This window comes from Lissotriton helveticus, chromosome 1_2 (assembly GCF_964261635.1).
Source record: "Lissotriton helveticus chromosome 1_2, aLisHel1.1, whole genome shotgun sequence".
NCBI classification, from domain to species: Eukaryota; Metazoa; Chordata; class Amphibia; order Caudata; family Salamandridae; genus Lissotriton; species Lissotriton helveticus.
Window position 1 is genome coordinate 337062086 of NC_136058.1, and position 27053 is coordinate 337089138.

The following is a 27053-nucleotide window of genomic DNA, read 5'->3' on the forward strand; positions in this document are numbered from 1 at the left end:
GAAAACCAGTTCCTGGATATTCCTCAACTCTTGTTTTTCAAGGAACTTATCATTTATAGATCCCTCAGTGGACCATATATGAAAGCCATCTGTGATTTATCTGTTCTTACTATGCAACAAGCTTGGCAATGACAAGTTAAAAATAAAATGTATGTACATTTTAGAATGGAGAATGCGGGCATCAATCCCGCTACCTCTCGCATGCTAAGCGAGCGCTCTACCATTTGAGCTAATTCCCCTGTGTGCTCCCTCAGAATAACATTTCAAAAGTAATGTTAATGCCTACGACACTTTATTTGACGTCAAATTGCCCATTACATGAGTGTTCAGTTCACTCCTAACTGATGCCTTACCTCCACTTAGGGGATGTTTTACAGTTCAGGTTGGCCTGTTTAGTACTTGAATAGGAGTAATATCGCTGACTAATGCCCTACCTAATCTTGAAGTTACATTTCCCACCAATGGGAAACCAAAGATATACAATTTTTGGGAGTTATTGCATGTCTAATGCAAGATTAATTGCCATATTATGAGATCCAATGCAATAATCCTGCAAAAATTACTCGTTTTCGCACAACCATGGGGCTCGAACCCACGACCCTGAGATTAAGAGTCTCATGCTCTACCGACTGAGCTAGCCGGGCTCCCTCTTTAAAGTAGAATGCAAACTGATCGTTTTTCATTAAGAAAACCAGTTCCTGGATATTCCTCAACTCTTGTTTTTCAAGGAACTTATCATTTATAGATCCCTCAGTGGACAGAGTGTCAAGTAAAAGGAGACAAAATTGAAATGGAAGTTGTGGAAATGTCATTGTGAGATTGCATAGGAACTCAAATTGCTCTCACAAGCTAACGAATACCTAAACCCTTTTGATAAAACCCCTTTAGTTGTTATGATGTGACCATATATGAAAGCCATCTGTGATTTATCTGTTCTTACTATGCAACAAGCTTGGCAATGACAAGTTAAAAATAAAATGTATGTACATTTTAGAATGGAGAATGCGGGCATCAATCCCGCTACCTCTCGCATGCTAAGCGAGCGCTCTACCATTTGAGCTAATTCCCCTGTGTGCTCCCTCAGAATAACATTTCAAAAGTAATGTTAATGCCTACGACACTTTATTTGACGTCAAATTGCCCATTACATGAGTGTTCAGTTCACTCCTAACTGATGCCTTACCTCCACTTAGGGGATGTTTTACAGTTCAGGTTGGCCTGTTTAGTACTTGAATAGGAGTAATATCGCTGACTAATGCCCTACCTAATCTTGAAGTTACATTTCCCACCAATGGGAAACCAAAGATATACAATTTTTGGGAGTTATTGCATGTCTAATGCAAGATTAATTGCCATATTATGAGATCCAATGCAATAATCCTGCAACAATTACTCCGCCCAACATGGGGCTCGATCCCACGACCCTGAGATTAAGAGTCTCATGCTCTACCGACTGAGCTAGCCGGGCTCCCTCTTTAAAGTAGAATGCAAACTGATCGTTTTTCATTAAGAAAACCAGTTCCTGGATATTCCTCAACTCTTGTTTTTCAAGGAACTTATCATTTATAGATCCCTCAGTGGACAGAGTGTCAAGTAAAAGGAGACAAAATTGAAATGGAAGTTGTGGAAATGTCATTGTGAGATTGCATAAGAACTCAAATTGCTCTCACAAGCTAACGAATACCTAAACCCTTTTGATAAAACCCCTTTAGTTGTTATGATGTGACCATATATGAAAGCCATCTGTGATTTATCTGTTCTTACTATGCAACAAGCTTGGCAATGACAAGTTAAAAATAAAATGTATGTACATTTTAGAATGGAGAATGCGGGCATCGATCCCGCTACCTCTCGCATGCTAAGCGAGCGCTCTACCATTTGAGCTAATTCCCCTGTGTGCTCCCTCAGAATAACATTTCAAAAGTAATGTTAATGCCTACGACACTTTATTTGACGTCAAATTGCCCATTACATGAGTGTTCAGTTCACTCCTAACTGATGCCTTACCTCCACTTAGGGGATGTTTTACAGTTCAGGTTGGCCTGTTTAGTACTTGAATAGGAGTAATATCGCTGACTAATGCCCTACCTAATCTTGAAGTTACATTTCCCACCAATGGGAAACCAAAGATACACAATTTTTGGGAGTTATTGCATGTCTAATGCAAGATTAATTGCCATATTATGAGATCCAATGCAATAATCCTGCAAAAATTACTCGTTTTCGCACAACGTGGGGCTCGAACCCACGACCCTGAGATTAAGAGTCTCATGCTCTACCGACTGAGCTAGCCGGGCTCCCTCTTTAAAGTAGAATGCAAACTGATCGTTTTTCATTAAGAAAACCAGTTCCTGGATATTCCTCAACTCTTGTTTTTCAAGGAACTTATCATTTATAGATCCCTCAGTGGACCATATATGAAAGCCATCTGTGATTTATCTGTTCTTACTATGCAACAAGCTTGGCAATGACAAGTTAAAAATAAAATGTATGTACATTTTAGAATGGAGAATGCGGGCATCGATCCCGCTACCTCTCGCATGCTAAGCGAGCGCTCTACCATTTGAGCTAATTCCCCTGTGTGCTCCCTCAGAATAACATTTCAAAAGTAATGTTAATGCCTTCCACACTTTATTTGACGTCAAATTGCCCATTACATGAGTGTTCAGTTCACTCCTAACTGATGCCTTACCTCCACTTAGGGGATGTTTTACAGTTCAGGTTGGCCTGTTTAGTACTTGAATAGGAGTAATATCGCTGTATGTTAATCTAGACTAATGCCCTACCTAATCTTGAAGTTACATTTCCCACCAATGGGAAACCAAAGATATACAATTTTTGGGAGTTATTGCATGTCTAATGCAAGATTAATTGCCATATTATGAGATCCAATGCAATAATCCTGCAAAAATTACTCGTTTTCGCACAACCATGGGGCTCGAACCCACGACCCTGATATTAAGAGTCTCATGCTCTACCGACTGAGCTAGCCGGGCTCCCTCTTTAAAGTAGAATGCAAACTGATCGTTTTTCATTAAGAAAACCAGTTCCTGGATATTCCTCAACTCTTGTTTTTCAAGGAACTTATCATTTATAGATCCCTCAGTGGACAGAGTGTCAAGTAAAAGGAGACAAAATTGAAATGGAAGTTGTGGAAATGTCATTGTGAGATTGCATAGGAACTCAAATTGCTCTCACAAGCTAACGAATACCTAAACCCTTTTGATAAAACCCCTTTAGTTGTTATGATGTGACCATATATGAAAGCCATCTGTGATTTATCTGTTCTTACTATGCAACAAGCTTGGCAATGACAAGTTAAAAATAAAATGTATGTACATTTTAGAATGGAGAATGCGGGCATCAATCCCGCTACCTCTCGCATGCTAAGCGAGCGCTCTACCATTTGAGCTAATTCCCCTGTGTGCTCCCTCAGAATAACATTTCAAAAGTAATGTTAATGCCTACGACACTTTATTTGACGTCAAATTGCCCATTACATGAGTGTTCAGTTCACTCCTAACTGATGCCTTACCTCCACTTAGGGGATGTTTTACAGTTCAGGTTGGCCTGTTTAGTACTTGAATAGGAGTAATATCGCTGTATGTTAATCTAGACTAATCCCCTACCTAATCTTGAAGTTACATTTCCCACCAATGGGAAACCAAAGATATACAATTTTTGGGAGTTATTGCATGTCTAATGCAAGATTAATTGCCATATTATGAGATCCAATGCAATAATCCTGCAAAAATTACTCGTTTTCGCCCAACCATGGGGCTCGAACCCACGACCCTGAGACTAAGAGTCTCATGCTCTACCGACTGAGCTAGCCGGGCTCCCTCTTTAAAGTAGAATGCAAACTGATCATTTTTCATTAAGAAAACCAGTTCCTGGATATTCCTCAACTCTTGTTTTTCAAGGAACTTATCATTTATAGATCCCTCAGTGGACAGAGTGTCAAGTAAAAGGAGACAAAATTGAAATGGAAGTTGTGGAAATGTCATTGTGAGATTGCATAAGAACTCAAATTGCTCTCACAAGCTAACGAATACCTAAACCCTTTTGATAAAACCCCTTTAGTTGTTATGATGTGACCATATATGAAAGCCATCTGTGATTTATCTGTTCTTACTATGCAACAAGCTTGGCAATGACAAGTTAAAAATAAAATGTAAGTACATTTTAGAATGGAGAATGCGGGCATCGATCCCGCTACCTCTCGCATGCTAAGCGAGCGCTCTACCATTTGAGCTAATTCCCCTGTGTGCTCCCTCAGAATAACATTTCAAAAGTAATGTTAATGCCTTCCACACTTTATTTGACGTCAAATTGCCCATTACATGAGTGTTCAGTTCACTCCTAACTGATGCCTTACCTCCACTTAGGGGATGTTTTACAGTTCAGGTTGGCCTGTTTAGTACTTGAATAGGAGTAATATCGCTGTATGTTAATCTAGACTAATGCCCTACCTAATCTTGAAGTTACATTTCCCACCAATGGGAAACCAAAGATATACAATTTTTGGGAGTTATTGCATGTCTAATGCAACATTAATTGCCATATTATGAGATCCAATGCAATAATCCTGCAAAAATTACTCGTTTTCGCCCAACGTGGGGCTCGAACCCACGACCCTGAGATTAAGAGTCTCATGCTCTACCGACTGAGCTAGCCGGGCTCCCTCTTTAAAGTAGTATGCAAACTGATCGTTTTTCATTAAGAAAACCAGTTCCTGGATATTCCTCAACTCTTGTTTTTCAAGGAACTTATCATTTATAGATCCCTCAGTGGACCATATATGAAAGCCATCTGTGATTTATCTGTTCTTACTATGCAACAAGCTTGGCAATGACAAGTTAAAAATAAAATGTATGTACATTTTAGAATGGAGAATGCGGGCATCAATCCCGCTACCTCTCGCATGCTAAGCGAGCGCTCTACCATTTGAGCTAATTCCCCTGTGTGCTCCCTCAGAATAACATTTCAAAAGTAATGTTAATGCCTACGACACTTTATTTGACGTCAAATTGCCCATTACATGAGTGTTCAGTTCACTCCTAACTGATGCCTTACCTCCACTTAGGGGATGTTTTACAGTTCAGGTTGGCCTGTTTAGTACTTGAATAGGAGTAATATCGCTGACTAATGCCCTACCTAATCTTGAAGTTACATTTCCCACCAATGGGAAACCAAAGATATACAATTTTTGGGAGTTATTGCATGTCTAATGCAAGATTAATTGCCATATTATGAGATCCAATGCAATAATCCTGCAAAAATTACTCGTTTTCGCCCAACCATGGGGCTCGAACCCACGACCCTGAGATTAAGAGTCTCATGCTCTACCGACTGAGCTAGCCGGGCTCCCTCTTTAAAGTAGAATGCAAACTGATCGTTTTTCATTAAGAAAACCAGTTCCTGGATATTCCTCAACTCTTGTTTTTCAAGGAACTTATCATTTATAGATCCCTCAGTGGACAGAGTGTCAAGTAAAAGGAGACAAAATTGAAATGGAAGTTGTGGAAATGTCATTGTGAGATTGCATAAGAACTCAAATTGCTCTCACAAGCTAACGAATACCTAAACCCTTTTGATAAAACCCCTTTAGTTGTTATGATGTGACCATATATGAAAGCCATCTGTGATTTATCTGTTCTTACTATGCAACAAGCTTGGCAATGACAAGTTAAAAATAAAATGTAAGTACATTTTAGAATGGAGAATGCGGGCATCGATCCCGCTACCTCTCGCATGCTAAGCGAGCGCTCTACCATTTGAGCTAATTCCCCTGTGTGTTCCCTCAGAATAACATTTCAAAAGTAATGTTAATGCCTTCCACACTTTATTTGACGTCAAATTGCCCATTACATGAGTGTTCAGTTCACTCCTAACTGATGCCTTACCTCCACTTAGGGGATGTTTTACAGTTCAGGTTGGCCTGTTTAGTACTTGAATAGGAGTAATATCGCTGTATGTTAATCTAGACTAATCCCCTACCTAATCTTGAAGTTACATTTCCCACCAATGGGAAACCAAAGATATACAATTTTTGGGAGTTATTGCATGTCTAATGCAAGATTAATTGCCATATTATGAGATCCAATGCAATAATCCTGCAAAAATTACTCGTTTTCGCCCAACGTGGGGCTCGAACCCACGACCCTGAGATTAAGAGTCTCATGCTCTACCGACTGAGCTAGCCGGGCTCCCTCTTTAAAGTAGTATGCAAACTGATCGTTTTTCATTAAGAAAACCAGTTCCTGGATATTCCTCAACTCTTGTTTTTCAAGGAACTTATCATTTATAGATCCCTCAGTGGACCATATATGAAAGCCATCTGTGATTTATCTGTTCTTACTATGCAACAAGCTTGGCAATGACAAGTTAAAAATAAAATGTATGTACATTTTAGAATGGAGAATGCGGGCATCAATCCCGCTACCTCTCGCATGCTAAGCGAGCGCTCTACCATTTGAGCTAATTCCCCTGTGTGCTCCCTCAGAATAACATTTCAAAAGTAATGTTAATGCCTACGACACTTTATTTGACGTCAAATTGCCCATTACATGAGTGTTCAGTTCACTCCTAACTGATGCCTTACCTCCACTTAGGGGATGTTTTACAGTTCAGGTTGGCCTGTTTAGTACTTGAATAGGAGTAATATCGCTGACTAATGCCCTACCTAATCTTGAAGTTACATTTCCCACCAATGGGAAACCAAAGATATACAATTTTTGGGAGTTATTGCATGTCTAATGCAAGATTAATTGCCATATTATGAGATCCAATGCAATAATCCTGCAAAAATTACTCGTTTTCGCACAACCATGGGGCTCGAACCCACGACCCTGAGATTAAGAGTCTCATGCTCTACCGACTGAGCTAGCCGGGCTCCCTCTTTAAAGTAGAATGCAAACTGATCGTTTTTCATTAAGAAAACCAGTTCCTGGATATTCCTCAACTCTTGTTTTTCAAGGAACTTATCATTTATAGATCCCTCAGTGGACAGAGTGTCAAGTAAAAGGAGACAAAATTGAAATGGAAGTTGTGGAAATGTCATTGTGAGATTGCATAGGAACTCAAATTGCTCTCACAAGCTAACGAATACCTAAACCCTTTTGATAAAACCCCTTTAGTTGTTATGATGTGACCATATATGAAAGCCATCTGTGATTTATCTGTTCTTACTATGCAACAAGCTTGGCAATGACAAGTTAAAAATAAAATGTATGTACATTTTAGAATGGAGAATGCGGGCATCAATCCCGCTACCTCTCGCATGCTAAGCGAGCGCTCTACCATTTGAGCTAATTCCCCTGTGTGCTCCCTCAGAATAACATTTCAAAAGTAATGTTAATGCCTACGACACTTTATTTGACGTCAAATTGCCCATTACATGAGTGTTCAGTTCACTCCTAACTGATGCCTTACCTCCACTTAGGGGATGTTTTACAGTTCAGGTTGGCCTGTTTAGTACTTGAATAGGAGTAATATCGCTGACTAATGCCCTACCTAATCTTGAAGTTACATTTCCCACCAATGGGAAACCAAAGATATACAATTTTTGGGAGTTATTGCATGTCTAATGCAAGATTAATTGCCATATTATGAGATCCAATGCAATAATCCTGCATAAATTACTCGTTTTCGCCCCCGTGGGGCTCGAACCCACGACCCTGAGATTAAGAGTCTCATGCTCTACCGACTGAGCTAGCCGGGCTCCCTCTTTAAAGTAGTATGCAAACTGATCGTTTTTCATTAAGAAAACCAGTTCCTGGATATTCCTCAACTCTTGTTTTTCAAGGAACTTATCATTTATAGATCCCTCAGTGGACCATATATGAAAGCCATCTGTGATTTATCTGTTCTTACTATGCAACAAGCTTGGCAATGACAAGTTAAAAATAAAATGTATGTACATTTTAGAATGGAGAATGCGGGCATCAATCCCGCTACCTCTCGCATGCTAAGCGAGCACTCTACCATTTGAGCTAATTCCCCTGTGTGCTCCCTCAGAATAACATTTCAAAAGTAATGTTAATGCCTACGACACTTTATTTGACGTCAAATTGCCCATTACATGAGTGTTCAGTTCACTCCTAACTGATGCCTTACCTCCACTTAGGGGATGTTTTACAGTTCAGGTTGGCCTGTTTAGTACTTGAATAGGAGTAATATCGCTGACTAATGCCCTACCTAATCTTGAAGTTACATTTCCCACCAATGGGAAACCAAAGATACACAATTTTTGGGAGTTATTGCATGTCTAATGCAAGATTAATTGCCATATTATGAGATCCAATGCAATAATCCTGCACAAATTACTCGTTTTCGCACAACGTGGGGCTCGAACCCACGACCCTGAGATTAAGAGTCTCATGCTCTACCGACTGAGCTAGCCGGGCTCCCTCTTTAAAGTAGAATGCAAACTGATCGTTTTTCATTAAGAAAACCAGTTCCTGGATATTCCTCAACTCTTGTTTTTCAAGGAACTTATCATTTATAGATCCCTCAGTGGACCATATATGAAAGCCATCTGTGATTTATCTGTTCTTACTATGCAACAAGCTTGGCAATGACAAGTTAAAAATAAAATGTATGTACATTTTAGAATGGAGAATGCGGGCATCGATCCCGCTACCTCTCGCATGCTAAGCGAGCGCTCTACCATTTGAGCTAATTCCCCTGTGTGCTCCCTCAGAATAACATTTCAAAAGTAATGTTAATGCCTTCCACACTTTATTTGACGTCAAATTGCCCATTACATGAGTGTTCAGTTCACTCCTAACTGATGCCTTACCTCCACTTAGGGGATGTTTTACAGTTCAGGTTGGCCTGTTTAGTACTTGAATAGGAGTAATATCGCTGTATGTTAATCTAGACTAATGCCCTAACTAATCTTGAAGTTACATTTCCCACCAATGGGAAACCAAAGATATACAATTTTTGGGAGTTATTGCATGTCTAATGCAAGATTAATTGCCATATTATGAGATCCAATGCAATAATCCTGCAAAAATTACTCGTTTTCGCACAACCATGGGGCTCGAACCCACGACCCTGAGATTAAGAGTCTCATGCTCTACCGACTGAGCTAGCCGGGCTCCCTCTTTAAAGTAGAATGCAAACTGATCGTTTTTCATTAAGAAAACCAGTTCCTGGATATTCCTCAACTCTTGTTTTTCAAGGAACTTATCATTTATAGATCCCTCAGTGGACAGAGTGTCAAGTAAAAGGAGACAAAATTGAAATGGAAGTTGTGGAAATGTCATTGTGAGATTGCATAGGAACTCAAATTGCTCTCACAAGCTAACGAATACCTAAACCCTTTTGATAAAACCCCTTTAGTTGTTATGATGTGACCATATATGAAAGCCATCTGTGATTTATCTGTTCTTACTATGCAACAAGCTTGGCAATGACAAGTTAAAAATAAAATGTATGTACATTTTAGAATGGAGAATGCGGGCATCAATCCCGCTACCTCTCGCATGCTAAGCGAGCGCTCTACCATTTGAGCTAATTCCCCTGTGTGCTCCCTCAGAATAACATTTCAAAAGTAATGTTAATGCCTACGACACTTTATTTGACGTCAAATTGCCCATTACATGAGTGTTCAGTTCACTCCTAACTGATGCCTTACCTCCACTTAGGGGATGTTTTACAGTTCAGGTTGGCCTGTTTAGTACTTGAATAGGAGTAATATCGCTGTATGTTAATCTAGACTAATGCCCTACCTAATCTTGAAGTTACATTTCCCACCAATGGGAAACCAAAGATATACAATTTTTGGGAGTTATTGCATGTCTAATGCAAGATTAATTGCCATATTATGAGATCCAATGCAATAATCCTGCATAAATTACTCGTTTTCGCCCCCGTGGGGCTCGAACCCACGACCCTGAGATTAAGAGTCTCATGCTCTACCGACTGAGCTAGCCGGGCTCCCTCTTTAAAGTAGTATGCAAACTGATCGTTTTTCATTAAGAAAACCAGTTCCTGGATATTCCTCAACTCTTGTTTTTCAAGGAACTTATCATTTATAGATCCCTCAGTGGACCATATATGAAAGCCATCTGTGATTTATCTGTTCTTACTATGCAACAAGCTTGGCAATGACAAGTTAAAAATAAAATGTATGTACATTTTAGAATGGAGAATGCGGGCATCAATCCCGCTACCTCTCGCATGCTAAGCGAGCGCTCTACCATTTGAGCTAATTCCCCTGTGTGCTCCCTCAGAATAACATTTCAAAAGTAATGTTAATGCCTACGACACTTTATTTGACGTCAAATTGCCCATTACATGAGTGTTCAGTTCACTCCTAACTGATGCCTTACCTCCACTTAGGGGATGTTGTACAGTTCAGGTTGGCCTGTTTAGTACTTGAATAGGAGTAATATCGCTGACTAATGCCCTACCTAATCTTGAAGTTACATTTCCCACCAATGGGAAACCAAAGATATACAATTTTTGGGAGTTATTGCATGTCTAATGCAAGATTAATTGCCATATTATGAGATCCAATGCAATAATCCTGCAAAAAATACTCGTTTTCGCCCAACGTGGGGCTCGAACCCGCGACCCTGAGATTAAGAGTCTCATTCTCTACCGACTGAGCTAGCCGGGCTCCCTCTTTAAAGTAGAATGCAAACTGATTGTTTTTCATTAAGAAAACCAGTTCCTGGATATTCCTCAACTCTTGTTTTTCAAGGAACTTATCATTTATAGATCCCTCAGTGGACAGAGTGTCAAGTAAAATGAGACAAAATTGAAATGGAAGTTGTGGAAATGTCATTGTGAGATTGCATAAGAACTCAAATTGCTCTCACAAGCTAACGAATACCTAAACCCTTTTGATAAAACCCCTTTAGTTGTTATGATGTGACCATATATGAAAGCCATCTGTGATTTATCTGTTCTTACTATGCAACAAGCTTGGCAATGACAAGTTAAAAATAAAATGTATGTACATTTTAGAATGGAGAATGCGGGCATCGATCCCGCTACCTCTCGCATGCTAAGCGAGCGCTCTACCATTTGAGCTAATTCCCCTGTGTGCTCCCTCAGAATAACATTTCAAAAGTAATGTTAATGCCTTCCACACTTTATTTGACGTCAAATTGCCCATTACATGAGTGTTCAGTTCACTCCTAACTGATGCCTTACCTCCACTTAGGGGATGTTTTACAGTTCAGGTTGGCCTGTTAAGTACTTGAATAGGAGTAATATCGCTGTATGTTAATCTAGACTAATGCCCTACCTAATCTTGAAGTTACATTTCCCACCAATGGGAAACCAAAGATATACAATTTTTGGGAGTTATTGCATGTCTAATGCAAGATTAATTGCCATATTATGTGATCCAATGCAATAATCCTGCAAAAATTACTCGTTTTCGCCCAACGTGGGGCTCAAACCCACGACCCTGAGATTAAGAGTCTCATGCTCTACCGACTGAGCTAGCCGGGCTCCCTCTTTAAAGTAGTATGCAAACTGATCGTTTTTCATTAAGAAAACCAGTTCCTGGATATTCCTCAACTCTTGTTTTTCAAGGAACTTATCATTTATAGATCCCTCAGTGGACCATATATGAAAGCCATCTGTGATTTATCTGTTCTTACTATGCAACAAGCTTGGCAATGACAAGTTAAAAATAAAATGTATGTACATTTTAGAATGGAGAATGCGGGCATCAATCCCGCTACCTCTCGCATGCTAAGCGAGCGCTCTACCATTTGAGCTAATTCCCCTGTGTGCTCCCTCAGAATAACATTTCAAAAGTAATGTTAATGCCTACGACACTTTATTTGACGTCAAATTGCTCATTACATGAGTGTTCAGTTCACTCCTAACTGATGCCTTACCTCCACTTAGGGGATGTTTTACAGTTCAGGTTGGCCTGTTTAGTACTTGAATAGGAGTAATATCGCTGACTAATGCCCTACCTAATCTTGAAGTTACATTTCCCACCAATGGGAAACCAAAGATATACAATTTTTGGGAGTTATTGCATGTCTAATGCAAGATTAATTGCCATATTATGAGATCCAATGCAATAATCCTGCAAAAAATACTCGTTTTCGCCCAACGTGGGGCTCAAACCCACGACCCTGAGATTAAGAGTCTCACGCTCTACCGACTGAGCTTGCCGGGCTCCCTCTTTAAAGTAGAATGCAAACTGATCGTTTTTCATTAAGAAAACCAGTTCCTGGATATTCCTCAACTCTTGTTTTTCAAGGAACTTATCATTTATAGATCCCTCAGTGGACAGAGTGTCAAGTAAAATGAGACAAAATTGAAATGGAAGTTGTGGAAATGTCATTGTGAGATTGCATAAGAACTCAAATTGCTCTCACAAGCTAACGAATACCTAAACCCTTTTGATAAAACCCCTTTAGTTGTTATGATGTGACCATATATGAAAGCCATCTGTGATTTATCTGTTCTTACTATGCAACAAGCCTGGCAATGACAAGTTAAAAATAAAATGTATGTACATTTTAGAATGGAGAATGCGGGCATCGATCCCGCTACCTCTCGCATGCTAAGCGAGCGCTCTACCATTTGAGCTAATTCCCCTGTGTGCTCCCTCAGAATAACATTTCAAAAGTAATGTTAATGCCTACGACACTTTATTTGACGTCAAATTGCCCATTACATGAGTGTTCAGTTCTCTCCTAACTGATGCCTTACCTTCACTTAGGGGATGTTTTACAGTTCAGGTTGGCCTGTTAAGTACTTGAATAGGAGTAATATCGCTGTATGTTAATCTAGACTAATGCCCTACCTAATCTTGAAGTTACATTTCCCACCAATGGGAAACCAAAGATATACAATTTTTGGGAGTTATTGCATGTCTAATGCAAGATTAATTGCCATATTATGAGATCCAATGCAAAAATCCTGCAAAAATTAATCGTTTTCGCCCAACGTGGGGCACGAACCCACGAACCTGAGATTAAGAGTCTCATGCTCTACCGACTGAGCTAGCCGGGCTCCCTCTTTAAAGTAGTATGCAAACTGATCGTTTTTCATTAAGAAAACCAGTTCCTGGATATTCCTCAACTCTTGTTTTTCAAGGAACTTATCATTTATAGATCCCTCAGTGGACCATATATGAAAGCCATCTGTGATTTATCTGTTCTTACTATGCAACAAGCTTGGCAATGACAAGTTAAAAATAAAATGTATGTACATTTTAGAATGGAGAATGCGGGCATCAATCCCGCTACCTCTCGCATGCTAAGCGAGCGCTCTACCATTTGAGCTAATTCCCCTGTGTGCTCCCTCAGAATAACATTTCAAAAGTAATGTTAATGCCTACGACACTTTATTTGACGTCAAATTGCCCATTACATGAGTGTTCAGTTCACTCCTAACTGATGCCTTACCTCCACTTAGGGGATGTTTTACAGTTCAGGTTGGCCTGTTTAGTACTTGAATAGGAGTAATATCGCTGACTAATGCCCTACCTAATCTTGAAGTTACATTTCCCACCAATGGGAAACCAAAGATATACAATTTTTGGGAGTTATTGCATGTCTAATGCAAGATTAATTGCCATATTATGAGATCCAATGCAATAATCCTGCAAAAATTACTCGTTTTCGCCCAACGTGGGGCTCGAACCCACGACCCTGAGATTAAGAGTCTCATGCTCTACCGACTGAGCTAGCCGGGCTCCTTCTTTAAAGTAGAATGCAAACTGATTGTTTTTCATTAAGAAAACCAGTTCCTGGATATTCCTCAACTCTTGTTTTTCAAGGAACTTATCATTTATAGATCCCTCAGTGGACAGAGTGTCAAGTAAAATGAGACAAAATTGAAATGGAAGTTGTGGAAATGTCATTGTGAGATTGCATAAGAACTCAAATTGCTCTCACAAGCTAACGAATACCTAAACCCTTTTGATAAAACCCCTTTAGTTGTTATGATGTGACCATATATGAAAGCCATCTGTGATTTATCTGTTCTTACTATGCAACAAGCTTGGCAATGACAAGTTAAAAATAAAATGTATGTACATTTTAGAATGGAGAATGCGGGCATCGATCCCGCTACCTCTCGCATGCTAAGCGAGCGCTCTACCATTTGAGCTAATTCCCCTGTGTGCTCCCTCAGAATAACATTTCAAAAGTAATGTTAATGCCTTCCACACTTTATTTGACGTCAAATTGCCCATTACATGAGTGTTCAGTTCACTCCTAACTGATGCCTTACCTCCACTTAGGGGATGTTTTACAGTTCAGGTTGGCCTGTTAAGTACTTGAATAGGAGTAATATCGCTGTATGTTAATCTAGACTAATGCCCTACCTAATCTTGAAGTTACATTTCCCACCAATGGGAAACCAAAGATATACAATTTTTGGGAGTTATTGCATGTCTAATGCAAGATTAATTGCCATATTATGAGATCCAATGCAATAATCCTGCAAAAATTAATCGTTTTCGCCCAACGTGGGGCACGAACCCACGAACCTGAGATTAAGAGTCTCATGCTCTACCGACTGAGCTAGCCGGGCTCCCTCTTTAAAGTAGAATGCAAACTGATCGTTTTTCATTAAGAAAACCAGTTCCTGGATATTCCTCAACTCTTGTTTTTCAAGGAACTTATCATTTATAGATCCCTCAGTGGACAGAGTGTCAAGTAAAATGAGACAAAATTGAAATGGAAGTTGTGGAAATGTCATTGTGAGATTGCATAAGAACTCAAATTGCTCTCACAAGCTAACGAATACCTAAACCCTTTTGATAAAACCCCTTTAGTTGTTATGATGTGACCATATATGAAAGCCATCTGTGATTTATCTGTTCTTACTATGCAACAAGCTTGGCAATGACAAGTTAAAAATAAAATGTATGTACATTTTAGAATGGAGAATGCGGGCATCGATCCCGCTACCTCTCGCATGCTAAGCGAGCGCTCTACCATTTGAGCTAATTCCCCTGTGTGCTCCCTCAGAATAACATTTCAAAAGTAATGTTAATGCCTACGACACTTTATTTGACGTCAAATTGCCCATTACATGAGTGTTCAGTTCACTCCTAACTGATGCCTTACCTTCACTTAGGGGATGTTTTACAGTTCAGGTTGGCCTGTTAAGTACTTGAATAGGAGTAATATCGCTGTATGTTAATCTAGACTAATGCCCTACCTAATCTTGAAGTTACATTTCCCACCAATGGGAAACCAAAGATATACAATTTTTGGGAGTTATTGCATGTCTAATGCAAGATTAATTGCCATATTATGAGATCCAATGCAATAATCCTGCAAAAATTAATCGTTTTCGCCCAACGTGGGGCACGAACCCACGAACCTGAGATTAAGAGTCTCATGCTCTACCGACTGAGCTAGCCGGGCTCCCTCTTTAAAGTAGTATGCAAACTGATCGTTTTTCATTAAGAAAACCAGTTCCTGGATATTCCTCAACTCTTGTTTTTCAAGGAACTTATCATTTATAGATCCCTCAGTGGACCATATATGAAAGCCATCTGTGATTTATCTGTTCTTACTATGCAACAAGCTTGGCAATGACAAGTTAAAAATAAAATGTATGTACATTTTAGAATGGAGAATGCGGGCATCAATCCCGCTACCTCTCGCATGCTAAGCGAGCGCTCTACCATTTGAGCTAATTCCCCTGTGTGCTCCCTCAGAATAACATTTCAAAAGTAATGTTAATGCCTACGACACTTTATTTGACGTCAAATTGCCCATTACATGAGTGTTCAGTTCACTCCTAACTGATGCCTTACCTCCACTTAGGGGATGTTTTACAGTTCAGGTTGGCCTGTTTAGTACTTGAATAGGAGTAATATCGCTGACTAATGCCCTACCTAATCTTGAAGTTACATTTCCCACCAATGGGAAACCAAAGATATACAATTTTTGGGAGTTATTGCATGTCTAATGCAAGATTAATTGCCATATTATGAGATCCAATGCAATAATCCTGCAAAAATTACTCGTTTTCGCCCAACGTGGGGCTCGAACCCACGACCCTGAGATTAAGAGTCTCATGCTCTACCGACTGAGCTAGCCGGGCTCCTTCTTTAAAGTAGAATGCAAACTGATTGTTTTTCATTAAGAAAACCAGTTCCTGGATATTCCTCAACTCTTGTTTTTCAAGGAACTTATCATTTATAGATCCCTCAGTGGACAGAGTGTCAAGTAAAATGAGACAAAATTGAAATGGAAGTTGTGGAAATGTCATTGTGAGATTGCATAAGAACTCAAATTGCTCTCACAAGCTAACGAATACCTAAACCCTTTTGATAAAACCCCTTTAGTTGTTATGATGTGACCATATATGAAAGCCATCTGTGATTTATCTGTTCTTACTATGCAACAAGCTTGGCAATGACAAGTTAAAAATAAAATGTATGTACATTTTAGAATGGAGAATGCGGGCATCGATCCCGCTACCTCTCGCATGCTAAGCGAGCGCTCTACCATTTGAGCTAATTCCCCTGTGTGCTCCCTCAGAATAACATTTCAAAAGTAATGTTAATGCCTTCCACACTTTATTTGACGTCAAATTGCCCATTACATGAGTGTTCAGTTCACTCCTAACTGATGCCTTACCTCCACTTAGGGGATGTTTTACAGTTCAGGTTGGCCTGTTAAGTACTTGAATAGGAGTAATATCGCTGTATGTTAATCTAGACTAATGCCCTACCTAATCTTGAAGTTACATTTCCCACCAATGGGAAACCAAAGATATACAATTTTTGGGAGTTATTGCATGTCTAATGCAAGATTAATTGCCATATTATGAGATCCAATGCAATAATCCTGCAAAAATTAATCGTTTTCGCCCAACGTGGGGCACGAACCCACGAACCTGAGATTAAGAGTCTCATGCTCTACCGACTGAGCTAGCCGGGCTCCCTCTTTAAAGTAGAATGCAAACTGATCGTTTTTCATTAAGAAAACCAGTTCCTGGATATTCCTCAACTCTTGTTTTTCAAGGAACTTATCATTTATAGATCCCTCAGTGGACAGAGTGTCAAGTAAAATGAGACAAAATTGAAATGGAAGTTGTGGAAATGTCATTGTGAGATTGCATAAGAACTCAAATTGCTCTCACAAGCTAACGAATACCTAAACCCTTTTGATAAAACCCCTTTAGTTGTTATGATGTGACCATATATGAAAGCCATCTGTGATTTATCTGTTCTTACTATGCAACAAGCTTGGCAATGACAAGTTAAAAATAAAATGTATGTACATTTTAGAATGGAGAATGCGGGCATCGATCCCGCTACCTCTCGCATGCTAAGCGAGCGCTCTACCATTTGAGCTAATTCCCCTGTGTGCTCCCTCAGAATAACATTTCAAAAGTAATGTTAATGCCTTCCACACTTTATTTGACGTCAAATTGCCCATTACATGAGTGTTCAGTTCACTCCTAACTGATGCCTTACCTCCACTTAGGGGATGTTTTACAGTTCAGGTTGGCCTGTTTAGTACTTGAATAGGAGTAACATCGCTGTATGTTAATCTAGACTAATGCCCTACCTAATCTTGAAGTTACATTTCCCACCAATGGGAAACCAAAGATATACAATTTTTGGGAGTTATTGCATGTCTAATGCAAGATTAATTGCCATATTATGAGATCCAATGCAATAATCCTGCAAAAATTACGCGTTTTCGCCCAACGTGGGGCTCGAACCCACGAACCTGAGATTAAGAGTCTCATGCTCTACCGACTGAGCTAGCCGGGCTCCCTCTTTAAAGTAGTATGCAAACTGATCGTTTTTCATTAAGAAAACCAGTTCCTGGATATTCCTCAACTCTTGTTTTTCAAGGAACTTATCATTTATAGATCCCTCAGTGGACCATATATGAAAGCCATCTGTGATTTATCTGTTCTTACTATGCAACAAGCTTGGCAATGACAAGTTAAAAAAAAAAGTATGTACATTTTAGAATGGAGAATGCGGGCATCAATCCCGCTACCTCTCGCATGCTAAGCGAGCGCTCTACCATTTGAGCTAATTCCCCTGTGTGCTCCCTCAGAATAACATTTCAAAAGTAATGTTAATGCCTACGACACTTTATTTGACGTCAAATTGCCCATTACATGAGTGTTCAGTTCACTCCTAACTGATGCCTTACCTCCACTTAGGGGATGTTTTACAGTTCAGGTTGGCCTGTTTAGTACTTGAATAGGAGTAATATCGCTGACTAATGCCCTACCTAATCTTGAAGTTACATTTCCCACCAATGGGAAACCAAAGATATACAATTTTTGGGAGTTATTGCATGTCTAATGCAAGACTAATTGCCATATTATGTGATCCAATGCAATAATCCTGCAAAAATTACTCGTTTTCGCCCAACGTGGGGCTCGAACCCACGACCCTGAGATTAAGAGTCTCATGCTCTACCGACTGAGCTAGCCGCGCTCCCTCTTTAAAGTAGAATGCAAACTGATTGTTTTTCATTAAGAAAAACCAGTTCCTGGATATTCCTCAACTCTTGTTTTTCAAGGAACTTATCATTTATAGATCCCTCAGTGGACAGAGTGTCAAGTAAAAGGAGACAAAATTGAAATGGAAGTTGTGGAAATGTCATTGTGAGATTGCATAAGAACTCAAATTGCTCTCACAAGCTAACGAATACCTAAACCCTTTTGATAAAACCCCTTTAGTTGTTATGATGTGACCATATATGAAAGCCATCTGTGATTTATCTGTTCTTACTATGCAACAAGCTTGGCAATGACAAGTTAAAAATAAAATGTATGTACATTTTAGAATGGAGAATGCGGGCATCGATCCCGCTACCTCTCGCATGCTAAGCGAGCGCTCTACCATTTGAGCTAATTCCCCTGTGTGCTCCCTCAGAATAACATTTCAAAAGTAATGTTAATGCCTTCCACACTTTATTTGACGTCAAATTGCCCATTACATGAGTGTTCAGTTCACTCCTAACTGATGCCTTACCTCCACTTAGGGGATGTTTTACAGTTCAGGTTGGCCTGTTTAGTACTTGAATAGGAGTAATATCGCTGTATGTTAATCTAGACTAATGCCCTACCTAATCTTGAAGTTACATTTCCCACCAATGGGAAACCAAAGATATACAATTTTTGGGAGTTATTGCATGTCTAATGCAAGATTAATTACCATATTATGAGATCCAATGCAATAATCCTGCAAAAATTACTCGTTTTCGCCCAACGTGGGGCTCAAACCCACGACCCTGAGATTAAGAGTCTCATGCTCTACCGACTGAGCTAGCCGGGCTCCCTCTTTAAAGTAGTATGCAAACTGATCGTTTTTCATTAAGAAAACCAGTTCCTGGATATTCCTCAACTCTTGTTTTTCAAGGAACTTATCATTTATAGATCCCTCAGTGGACCATATATGAAAGCCATCTGTGATTTATCTGTTCTTACTATGCAACAAGCTTGGCAATGACAAGTTAAAAATAAAATGTATGTACATTTTAGAATGGAGAATGCGGGCATCAATCCCGCTACCTCTCGCATGCTAAGCGAGCGCTCTACCATTTGAGCTAATTCCCCTGTGTGCTCCCTCAGAATAACATTTCAAAAGTAATGTTAATGCCTACGACACTTTATTTGACGTCAAATTGCTCATTACATGAGTGTTCAGTTCACTCCTAACTGATGCCTTACCTCCACTTAGGGGATGTTTTACAGTTCAGGTTGGCCTGTTTAGTACTTGAATAGGAGTAATATCGCTGACTAATGCCCTACCTAATCTTGAAGTTACATTTCCCACCAATGGGAAACCAAAGATATACAATTTTTGGGAGTTATTGCATGTCTAATGCAAGATTAATTGCCATATTATGAGATCCAATGCAATAATCCTGCAAAAAATACTCGTTTTCGCCCAACGTGGGGCTCAAACCCACGACCCTGAGATTAAGAGTCTCACGCTCTACCGACTGAGCTTGTCGGGCTCCCTCTTTAAAGTAGAATGCAAACTGATCGTTTTTCATTAAGAAAACCAGTTCCTGGATATTCCTCAACTCTTGTTTTTCAAGGAACTTATCATTTATAGATCCCTCAGTGGACAGAGTGTCAAGTAAAATGAGACAAAATTGAAATGGAAGTTGTGGAAATGTCATTGTGAGATTGCATAAGAACTCAAATTGCTCTCACAAGCTAACGAATACCTAAACCCTTTTGATAAAACCCCTTTAGTTGTTATGATGTGACCATATATGAAAGCCATCTGTGATTTATCTGTTCTTACTATGCAACAAGCCTGGCAATGACAAGTTAAAAATAAAATGTATGTACATTTTAGAATGGAGAATGCGGGCATCGATCCTGCTACCTCTCGCATGCTAAGCGAGCGCTCTACCATTTGAGCTAATTCCCCTGTGTGCTCCCTCAGAATAACATTTCAAAAGTAATGTTAATGCCTACGACACTTTATTTGACGTCAAATTGCCCATTACATGAGTGTTCAGTTCACTCCTAACTGATGCCTTACCTTCACTTAGGGGATGTTTTACAGTTCAGGTTGGCCTGTTAAGTACTTGAATAGGAGTAATATCGCTGTATGTTAATCTAGACTAATGCCCTACCTAATCTTGAAGTTACATTTCCCACCAATGGGAAACCAAAGATATACAATTTTTGGGAGTTATTGCATGTCTAATGCAAGATTAATTGCCATATTATGAGATCCAATGCAAAAATCCTGCAAAAATTAATCGTTTTCGCCCAACGTGGGGCACGAACCCACGAACCTGAGATTAAGAGTCTCATGCTCTACCGACTGAGCTAGCCGGGCTCCCTCTTTAAAGTAGTATGCAAACTGATCGTTTTTCATTAAGAAAACCAGTTCCTGGATATTCCTCAACTCTTGTTTTTCAAGGAACTTATCATTTATAGATCCCTCAGTGGACCATATATGAAAGCCATCTGTGATTTATCTGTTCTTACTATGCAACAAGCTTGGCAATGACAAGTTAAAAATAAAATGTATGTACATTTTAGAATGGAGAATGCGGGCATCAATCCCGCTACCTCTCGCATGCTAAGCGAGCGCTCTACCATTTGAGCTAATTCCCCTGTGTGCTCCCTCAGAATAACATTTCAAAAGTAATGTTAATGCCTACGACACTTTATTTGACGTCAAATTGCCCATTACATGAGTGTTCAGTTCACTCCTAACTGATGCCTTACCTCCACTTAGGGGATGTTTTACAGTTCAGGTTGGCCTGTTTAGTACTTGAATAGGAGTAATATCGCTGACTAATGCCCTACCTAATCTTGAAGTTACATTTCCCACCAATGGGAAACCAAAGATATACAATTTTTGGGAGTTATTGCATGTCTAATGCAAGATTAATTGCCATATTATGAGATCCAATGCAATAATCCTGCAAAAAATACTTGTTTTCGCCCAACGTGGGGCTCAAACCCACGACCCTGAGATTAAGAGTCTCATGCTCTACCGACTGAGCTTGCCGGGCTCCCTCTTTAAAGTAGAATGCAAACTGATCGTTTTTCATTAAGAAAACCAGTTCCTGGATATTCCTCAACTCTTGTTTTTCAAGGAACTTATCATTTATAGATCCCTCAGTGGACAGAGTGTCAAGTAAAATGAGACAAAATTGAAATGGAAGTTGTGGAAATGTCATTGTGAGATTGCATAAGAACTCAAATTGCTCTCACAAGCTAACGAATACCTAAACCCTTTTGATAAAACCCCTTTAGTTGTTATGATGTGACCATATATGAAAGCCATCTGTGATTTATCTGTTCTTACTATGCAACAAGCCTGGCAATGACAAGTTAAAAATAAAATGTATGTACATTTTAGAATGGAGAATGCGGGCATCGATCCCGCTACCTCTCGCATGCTAAGCGAGCGCTCTACCATTTGAGCTAATTCCCCTGTGTGCTCCCTCAGAATAACATTTCAAAAGTAATGTTAATGCCTACGACACTTTATTTGACGTCAAATTGCCCATTACATGAGTGTTCAGTTCACTCCTAACTGATGCCTTACCTTCACTTAGGGGATGTTTTACAGTTCAGGTTGGCCTGTTAAGTACTTGAATAGGAGTAATATCGCTGTATGTTAATCTAGACTAATGCCCTACCTAATCTTGAAGTTACATTTCCCACCAATGGGAAACCAAAGATATACAATTTTTGGGAGTTATTGCATGTCTAATGCAAGATTAATTGCCATATTATGAGATCCAATGCAATAATCCTGCAAAAATTAATCGTTTTCGCCCAACGTGGGGCACGAACCCACGAACCTGAGATTAAGAGTCTCATGCTCTACCGACTGAGCTAGCCGGGCTCCCTCTTTAAAGTAGTATGCAAACTGATCGTTTTTCATTAAGAAAACCAGTTCCTGGATATTCCTCAACTCTTGTTTTTCAAGGAACTTATCATTTATAGATCCCTCAGTGGACCATATATGAAAGCCATCTGTGATTTATCTGTTCTTACTATGCAACAAGCTTGGCAATGACAAGTTAAAAATAAAATGTATGTACATTTTAGAATGGAGAATGCGGGCATCAATCCCGCTACCTCTCGCATGCTAAGCGAGCGCTCTACCATTTGAGCTAATTCCCCTGTGTGCTCCCTCAGAATAACATTTCAAAAGTAATGTTAATGCCTACGACACTTTATTTGACGTCAAATTGCTCATTACATGAGTGTTCAGTTCACTCCTAACTGATGCCTTACCTCCACTTAGGGGATGTTTTACAGTTCAGGTTGGCCTGTTTAGTACTTGAATAGGAGTAATATCGCTGACTAATGCCCTACCTAATCTTGAAGTTACATTTCCCACCAATGGGAAACCAAAGATATACAATTTTTGGGAGTTATTGCATGTCTAATGCAAGATTAATTGCCATATTATGAGATCCAATGCAATAATCCTGCAAAAAATACTCGTTTTCGCCCAACGTGGGGCTCAAACCCACGACCCTGAGATTAAGAGTCTCACGCTCTACCGACTGAGCTTGTCGGGCTCCCTCTTTAAAGTAGAATGCAAACTGATCGTTTTTCATTAAGAAAACCAGTTCCTGGATATTCCTCAACTCTTGTTTTTCAAGGAACTTATCATTTATAGATCCCTCAGTGGACAGAGTGTCAAGTAAAATGAGACAAAATTGAAATGGAAGTTGTGGAAATGTCATTGTGAGATTGCATAAGAACTCAAATTGCTCTCACAAGCTAACGAATACCTAAACCCTTTTGATAAAACCCCTTTAGTTGTTATGATGTGACCATATATGAAAGCCATCTGTGATTTATCTGTTCTTACTATGCAACAAGCCTGGCAATGACAAGTTAAAAATAAAATGTATGTACATTTTAGAATGGAGAATGCGGGCATCGATCCTGCTACCTCTCGCATGCTAAGCGAGCGCTCTACCATTTGAGCTAATTCCCCTGTGTGCTCCCTCAGAATAACATTTCAAAAGTAATGTTAATGCCTACGACACTTTATTTGACGTCAAATTGCCCATTACATGAGTGTTCAGTTCACTCCTAACTGATGCCTTACCTTCACTTAGGGGATGTTTTACAGTTCAGGTTGGCCTGTTAAGTACTTGAATAGGAGTAATATCGCTGTATGTTAATCTAGACTAATGCCCTACCTAATCTTGAAGTTACATTTCCCACCAATGGGAAACCAAAGATATACAATTTTTGGGAGTTATTGCATGTCTAATGCAAGATTAATTGCCATATTATGAGATCCAATGCAAAAATCCTGCAAAAATTAATCGTTTTCGCCCAACGTGGGGCACGAACCCACGAACCTGAGATTAAGAGTCTCATGCTCTACCGACTGAGCTAGCCGGGCTCCCTCTTTAAAGTAGTATGCAAACTGATCGTTTTTCATTAAGAAAACCAGTTCCTGGATATTCCTCAACTCTTGTTTTTCAAGGAACTTATCATTTATAGATCCCTCAGTGGACCATATATGAAAGCCATCTGTGATTTATCTGTTCTTACTATGCAACAAGCTTGGCAATGACAAGTTAAAAATAAAATGTATGTACATTTTAGAATGGAGAATGCGGGCATCAATCCCGCTACCTCTCGCATGCTAAGCGAGCGCTCTACCATTTGAGCTAATTCCCCTGTGTGCTCCCTCAGAATAACATTTCAAAAGTAATGTTAATGCCTACGACACTTTATTTGACGTCAAATTGCCCATTACATGAGTGTTCAGTTCACTCCTAACTGATGCCTTACCTCCACTTAGGGGATGTTTTACAGTTCAGGTTGGCCTGTTTAGTACTTGAATAGGAGTAATATCGCTGACTAATGCCCTACCTAATCTTGAAGTTACATTTCCCACCAATGGGAAACCAAAGATATACAATTTTTGGGAGTTATTGCATGTCTAATGCAAGATTAATTGCCATATTATGAGATCCAATGCAATAATCCTGCAAAAAATACTTGTTTTCGCCCAACGTGGGGCTCAAACCCACGACCCTGAGATTAAGAGTCTCATGCTCTACCGACTGAGCTAGCCGGGCTCCCTCTTTAAAGTAGAATGCAAACTGATCATTTTTCATTAAGAAAACCAGTTCCTGGATATTCCTCAACTCTTGTTTTTCAAGGAACTTATCATTTATAGATCCCTCAGTGGACAGAGTGTCAAGTAAAATGAGACAAAATTGAAATGGAAGTTGTGGAAATGTCATTGTGAGATTGCATAAGAACTCAAATTGCTCTCACAAGCTAACGAATACCTAAACCCTTTTGATAAAACCCCTTTAGTTGTTATGATGTGACCATATATGAAAGCCATCTGTGATTTATCTGTTCTTACTATGCAACAAGCCTGGCAATGACAAGTTAAAAATAAAATGTATGTACATTTTAGAATGGAGAATGCGGGCATCGATGCCGCTACCTCTCGCATGCTAAGCGAGCGCTCTACCATTTGAGCTAATTCCCCTGTGTGCTCCCTCAGAATAACATTTCAAAAGTAATGTTAATGCCTACGACACTTTATTTGACGTCAAATTGCCCATTACATGAGTGTTCAGTTCACTCCTAACTGATGCCTTACCTTCACTTAGGGGATGTTTTACAGTTCAGGTTGGCCTGTTAAGTACTTGAATAGGAGTAATATCGCTGTATGTTAATCTAGACTAATGCCCTACCTAATCTTGAAGTTACATTTCCCACCAATGGGAAACCAAAGATATACAATTTTTGGGAGTTATTGCATGTCTAATGCAAGATTAATTGCCATATTATGAGATCCAATGCAATAATCCTGCAAAAATTAATCGTTTTCGCCCAACGTGGGGCACGAACCCACGAACCTGAGATTAAGAGTCTCATGCTCTACCGACTGAGCTAGCCGGGCTCCCTCTTTAAAGTAGTATGCAAACTGATCGTTTTTCATTAAGAAAACCAGTTCCTGGATATTCCTCAACTCTTGTTTTTCAAGGAACTTATCATTTATAGATCCCTCAGTGGACCATATATGAAAGCCATCTGTGATTTATCTGTTCTTACTATGCAACAAGCTTGGCAATGACAAGTTAAAAATAAAATGTATGTACATTTTAGAATGGAGAATGCGGGCATCAATCCCGCTACCTCTCGCATGCTAAGCGAGCGCTCTACCATTTGAGCTAATTCCCCTGTGTGCTCCCTCAGAATAACATTTCAAAAGTAATGTTAATGCCTACGACACTTTATTTGACGTCAAATTGCCCATTACATGAGTGTTCAGTTCACTCCTAACTGATGCCTTACCTCCACTTAGGGGATGTTTTACAGTTCAGGTTGGCCTGTTTAGTACTTGAATAGGAGTAATATCGCTGACTAATGCCCTACCTAATCTTGAAGTTACATTTCCCACCAATGGGAAACCAAAGATACACAATTTTTGGGAGTTATTGCATGTCTAATGCAAGATTAATTGCCATATTATGAGATCCAATGCAATAATCCTGCAAAAATTACTCGTTTTCGCACAACGTGGGGCTCGAACCCACGACCCTGAGATTAAGAGTCTCATGCTCTACCGACTGAGCTAGCCGGGCTCCCTCTTTAAAGTAGAATGCAAACTGATCATTTTTCATTAAGAAAACCAGTTCCTGGATATTCCTCAACTCTTGTTTTTCAAGGAACTTATCATTTATAGATCCCTCAGTGGACAGAGTGTCAAGTAAAAGGAGACAAAATTGAAATGGAAGTTGTGGAAATGTCATTGTGAGATTGCATAAGAACTCAAATTGCTCTCACAAGCTAACGAATACCTAAACCCTTTTGATAAAACCCCTTTAGTTGTTATGATGTGACCATATATGAAAGCCATCTGTGATTTATCTGTTCTTACTATGCAACAAGCTTGGCAATGACAAGTTAAAAATAAAATGTATGTACATTTTAGAATGGAGAATGCGGGCATCGATCCCGCTACCTCTCGCATGCTAAGCGAGCGCTCTACCATTTGAGCTAATTCCCCTGTGTGCTCCCTCAGAATAACATTTCAAAAGTAATGTTAATGCCTTCCACACTTTATTTGACGTCAAATTGCCCATTACATGAGTGTTCAGTTCACTCCTAACTGATGCCTTACCTCCACTTAGGGGATGTTTTACAGTTCAGGTTGGCCTGTTTAGTACTTGAATAGGAGTAATATCGCTGTATGTTAATCTAGACTAATGCCCTACCTAATCTTGAAGTTACATTTCCCACCAATGGGAAACCAAAGATATACAATTTTTGGGAGTTATTGCATGTCTAATGCAAGATTAATTGCCATATTATGAGATCCAATGCAATAATCCTGCAAAAATTACTCGTTTTCGCCCAACGTGGGGCTCGAACCCACGACCCTGAGATTAAGAGTCTCATGCTCTACCGACTGAGCTAGCCGGGCTCCCTCTTTAAAGTAGTATGCAAACTGATCGTTTTTCATTAAGAAAACCAGTTCCTGGATATTCCTCAACTCTTGTTTTTCAAGGAACTTATCATTTATAGATCCCTCAGTGGACCATATATGAAAGCCATCTGTGATTTATCTGTTCTTA

The 27053-nt window shown here is 39.5% G+C and overlaps 29 non-coding genes across 29 annotated transcripts; all 29 read right to left on the bottom strand.

Moving 5' to 3' along the window:
- Nucleotides 1-1395: 1395 nt before the first annotated feature.
- On the bottom strand, nt 1396-1468 carry TRNAK-CUU (transfer RNA lysine (anticodon CUU)). Its single transcript has one exon. It is a non-coding gene; the product is annotated as a tRNA-Lys (tRNA).
- Nucleotides 1469-1820: 352 nt separating this feature from the next.
- On the bottom strand, nt 1821-1893 carry TRNAA-AGC (transfer RNA alanine (anticodon AGC)). Its single transcript has one exon. It is a non-coding gene; the product is annotated as a tRNA-Ala (tRNA).
- A 331-nt stretch (nt 1894-2224) lies between these two features.
- Nucleotides 2225-2297, bottom strand: TRNAK-CUU (transfer RNA lysine (anticodon CUU)). The gene has a single exon. It is a non-coding gene; the product is annotated as a tRNA-Lys (tRNA).
- A 208-nt stretch (nt 2298-2505) lies between these two features.
- TRNAA-AGC (transfer RNA alanine (anticodon AGC)) lies at nt 2506-2578 on the bottom strand. Its single transcript has one exon. It is a non-coding gene; the product is annotated as a tRNA-Ala (tRNA).
- Nucleotides 2579-4191: 1613 nt separating this feature from the next.
- TRNAA-AGC (transfer RNA alanine (anticodon AGC)) lies at nt 4192-4264 on the bottom strand. The gene has a single exon. It is a non-coding gene; the product is annotated as a tRNA-Ala (tRNA).
- A 344-nt stretch (nt 4265-4608) lies between these two features.
- TRNAK-CUU (transfer RNA lysine (anticodon CUU)) lies at nt 4609-4681 on the bottom strand. Its single transcript has one exon. It is a non-coding gene; the product is annotated as a tRNA-Lys (tRNA).
- Nucleotides 4682-5293: 612 nt separating this feature from the next.
- Nucleotides 5294-5367, bottom strand: TRNAK-CUU (transfer RNA lysine (anticodon CUU)). The gene has a single exon. It is a non-coding gene; the product is annotated as a tRNA-Lys (tRNA).
- A 352-nt stretch (nt 5368-5719) lies between these two features.
- Nucleotides 5720-5792, bottom strand: TRNAA-AGC (transfer RNA alanine (anticodon AGC)). The gene has a single exon. It is a non-coding gene; the product is annotated as a tRNA-Ala (tRNA).
- Nucleotides 5793-6136: 344 nt separating this feature from the next.
- TRNAK-CUU (transfer RNA lysine (anticodon CUU)) lies at nt 6137-6209 on the bottom strand. The gene has a single exon. It is a non-coding gene; the product is annotated as a tRNA-Lys (tRNA).
- A 2126-nt stretch (nt 6210-8335) lies between these two features.
- TRNAK-CUU (transfer RNA lysine (anticodon CUU)) lies at nt 8336-8408 on the bottom strand. The gene has a single exon. It is a non-coding gene; the product is annotated as a tRNA-Lys (tRNA).
- Nucleotides 8409-8616: 208 nt separating this feature from the next.
- Nucleotides 8617-8689, bottom strand: TRNAA-AGC (transfer RNA alanine (anticodon AGC)). The gene has a single exon. It is a non-coding gene; the product is annotated as a tRNA-Ala (tRNA).
- A 2296-nt stretch (nt 8690-10985) lies between these two features.
- TRNAA-AGC (transfer RNA alanine (anticodon AGC)) lies at nt 10986-11058 on the bottom strand. Its single transcript has one exon. It is a non-coding gene; the product is annotated as a tRNA-Ala (tRNA).
- A 344-nt stretch (nt 11059-11402) lies between these two features.
- Nucleotides 11403-11475, bottom strand: TRNAK-CUU (transfer RNA lysine (anticodon CUU)). Its single transcript has one exon. It is a non-coding gene; the product is annotated as a tRNA-Lys (tRNA).
- Nucleotides 11476-12512: 1037 nt separating this feature from the next.
- On the bottom strand, nt 12513-12585 carry TRNAA-AGC (transfer RNA alanine (anticodon AGC)). The gene has a single exon. It is a non-coding gene; the product is annotated as a tRNA-Ala (tRNA).
- Nucleotides 12586-13614: 1029 nt separating this feature from the next.
- On the bottom strand, nt 13615-13687 carry TRNAK-CUU (transfer RNA lysine (anticodon CUU)). Its single transcript has one exon. It is a non-coding gene; the product is annotated as a tRNA-Lys (tRNA).
- A 352-nt stretch (nt 13688-14039) lies between these two features.
- Nucleotides 14040-14112, bottom strand: TRNAA-AGC (transfer RNA alanine (anticodon AGC)). Its single transcript has one exon. It is a non-coding gene; the product is annotated as a tRNA-Ala (tRNA).
- A 769-nt stretch (nt 14113-14881) lies between these two features.
- On the bottom strand, nt 14882-14954 carry TRNAA-AGC (transfer RNA alanine (anticodon AGC)). The gene has a single exon. It is a non-coding gene; the product is annotated as a tRNA-Ala (tRNA).
- A 1029-nt stretch (nt 14955-15983) lies between these two features.
- On the bottom strand, nt 15984-16056 carry TRNAK-CUU (transfer RNA lysine (anticodon CUU)). The gene has a single exon. It is a non-coding gene; the product is annotated as a tRNA-Lys (tRNA).
- Nucleotides 16057-16408: 352 nt separating this feature from the next.
- Nucleotides 16409-16481, bottom strand: TRNAA-AGC (transfer RNA alanine (anticodon AGC)). The gene has a single exon. It is a non-coding gene; the product is annotated as a tRNA-Ala (tRNA).
- Nucleotides 16482-17250: 769 nt separating this feature from the next.
- TRNAA-AGC (transfer RNA alanine (anticodon AGC)) lies at nt 17251-17323 on the bottom strand. The gene has a single exon. It is a non-coding gene; the product is annotated as a tRNA-Ala (tRNA).
- Nucleotides 17324-17667: 344 nt separating this feature from the next.
- TRNAK-CUU (transfer RNA lysine (anticodon CUU)) lies at nt 17668-17740 on the bottom strand. Its single transcript has one exon. It is a non-coding gene; the product is annotated as a tRNA-Lys (tRNA).
- A 611-nt stretch (nt 17741-18351) lies between these two features.
- Nucleotides 18352-18424, bottom strand: TRNAK-CUU (transfer RNA lysine (anticodon CUU)). Its single transcript has one exon. It is a non-coding gene; the product is annotated as a tRNA-Lys (tRNA).
- A 353-nt stretch (nt 18425-18777) lies between these two features.
- TRNAA-AGC (transfer RNA alanine (anticodon AGC)) lies at nt 18778-18850 on the bottom strand. The gene has a single exon. It is a non-coding gene; the product is annotated as a tRNA-Ala (tRNA).
- Nucleotides 18851-19194: 344 nt separating this feature from the next.
- TRNAK-CUU (transfer RNA lysine (anticodon CUU)) lies at nt 19195-19267 on the bottom strand. Its single transcript has one exon. It is a non-coding gene; the product is annotated as a tRNA-Lys (tRNA).
- A 2564-nt stretch (nt 19268-21831) lies between these two features.
- On the bottom strand, nt 21832-21904 carry TRNAA-AGC (transfer RNA alanine (anticodon AGC)). Its single transcript has one exon. It is a non-coding gene; the product is annotated as a tRNA-Ala (tRNA).
- Nucleotides 21905-24460: 2556 nt separating this feature from the next.
- TRNAK-CUU (transfer RNA lysine (anticodon CUU)) lies at nt 24461-24533 on the bottom strand. The gene has a single exon. It is a non-coding gene; the product is annotated as a tRNA-Lys (tRNA).
- A 1454-nt stretch (nt 24534-25987) lies between these two features.
- Nucleotides 25988-26060, bottom strand: TRNAK-CUU (transfer RNA lysine (anticodon CUU)). Its single transcript has one exon. It is a non-coding gene; the product is annotated as a tRNA-Lys (tRNA).
- Nucleotides 26061-26412: 352 nt separating this feature from the next.
- TRNAA-AGC (transfer RNA alanine (anticodon AGC)) lies at nt 26413-26485 on the bottom strand. Its single transcript has one exon. It is a non-coding gene; the product is annotated as a tRNA-Ala (tRNA).
- A 344-nt stretch (nt 26486-26829) lies between these two features.
- Nucleotides 26830-26902, bottom strand: TRNAK-CUU (transfer RNA lysine (anticodon CUU)). Its single transcript has one exon. It is a non-coding gene; the product is annotated as a tRNA-Lys (tRNA).
- Between the last annotated feature and the right edge of the window lie 151 nt (nt 26903-27053).